The following is a 1,801-nucleotide window of genomic DNA, read 5'->3' on the forward strand; positions in this document are numbered from 1 at the left end:
CGGTGGTTTGGAGTACAGTGACATTTGCAGATTGCTGTCTAGGAAGCCCGCCCGTTTCTCTGGTACTATTAGCACAGTGTGTGTTTGGCTTATTCCCAGAATAATGGGGCAACTTGGCTCAGATGCCCTGCTGTGGGTGTGAGCCAGATGAAACCATCCCAGATTTGCAAAAGCCTTCCTTATAGCGGTTGTTCTGGGATTTGATGGTGGGAAGCCTGAGTTTTGTTCTTTGTAACTGAGGGGTTGCTAGGACGATCACCTATTTCTGTGTGGCATTGACAGAGAAAGGTTTGCCATGTCCCGTTCTGTTAAAAGAGGCAGTTACAGGCCAATTATATGCCTCATCATTAGTAAACCCAGTGGTAAATATGGTGCTTTGGCTTTGAGGAAGCCTTATAAATACCTGTAATTCCAACCAATCAGGTTGTGCAGGTGATACTCACCAGGACAGGCCGGACGTGCTGGAGAATGGCAACATGCCGTTGGCATCACTTTGAGCCCAAGGTAGGAAAACATTCACTTCTCCACAGGCAGGGACGAGCGGCATCAGGAACAAGAAGCTATGGGTGAAAATACGGATGTTTAGTGGGTACAAAATGAAAACAGCATCCCTTGTTCGTTAAAATGTACTGTATGCAGCTTGCAGATTCTGGGCAGGTGGTGCATCCCAGGCATGCTGCGTGAGGGGCAAGGGTGCCGGGATTATTTATAAAGAGAGTGGGGTAGCAAAAGGCCATGCTAACTGACCTATCTTAGTGCCCTTTGGTATTGGTGTCTGTCCATTGTACTGATACACAGAGTGTTTGGGCCCAGACTCCTGAAGGATCGACAGGCACCACATTAGCTGGCCACGACACTCCTCACTCTCAGGCAATGAATATCCTATCCAGCCTGGTGGGGGGCAGGGGAGGGGCGCTAATCCAATCCCCATTCAAGTGTCCCCTCTCCTGGTTCGACATCTCGAGGAGCTCTGAACTGCAGAGCCCCCCTTATCAGCTCTGGCACCAGGGCATTAGTGATTAGGCCATAGCTTTTCAACGAACTCTCTTTGTAACAGTACCCAGGGAGCCAACCCCGTGCTGGCATTGGCCGAATTTATTTTCCTGATCGCCTCGGCGATGACCTTTTCCACCTGTGCAAAGTAGAGAATTGTAAAAGGGCAAACAGCTGTGCTTTTAAAATATCATTTTTTCTTTCATTCAAGCCAGCAGCCTCTGAGTTACAGGCTCAGTGAAATCTCCATTTTATATCCCTCTCCTGGGCCCAATCTTGGACATCATGTCCAATAAAATGTGTACCTCGGTCACTGCCAATGCACCGAGGTTAACCATACGCAACACTAACTTGTCCTAATCCCTTCATTGTGGCTGTTGGGTTGGTTCTTTTGCAAGGAAAGGCTTGCAGCGGTCCGGTTGCAGTATCCACACATGTTAAGAAGGCATATTTCTGCCGAAACCGGTTTGGCTCAGTGGATAGAGCGTCAGCCTGCAGACTGAAAGGTCCCAGGTTCGATTCCGGTCAAGGGCATGTACCTGGGTTGCGGGCATATCCCCAGTAGGAGATGTGCAGGAGGCAGCTGATCGATGTTTCTCTCTCATCGATGTTTCTAACTCTCTATCTCTCTCCCTTCCTCTCTGTAAAAAATCAATAAAATATATTAAAAAAAAAAAAAAGAAGGCATATTTCTGTCCTTGGCAGACCCAATGTAATCTACCTGCCAGTCTTGTACAGGGATGGATGCTTTGTGTATATGTCCTGGTATGTGTGGGGTGCAGGGGGGGCACAAGCGAGAACACGCCAG

The sequence above is a fragment of the Myotis myotis genome, unplaced genomic scaffold, assembly GCF_014108235.1.
Source record: "Myotis myotis isolate mMyoMyo1 unplaced genomic scaffold, mMyoMyo1.p scaffold_m19_p_2, whole genome shotgun sequence".
In the NCBI taxonomy this organism is placed as follows: domain Eukaryota; kingdom Metazoa; phylum Chordata; class Mammalia; order Chiroptera; family Vespertilionidae; genus Myotis; species Myotis myotis.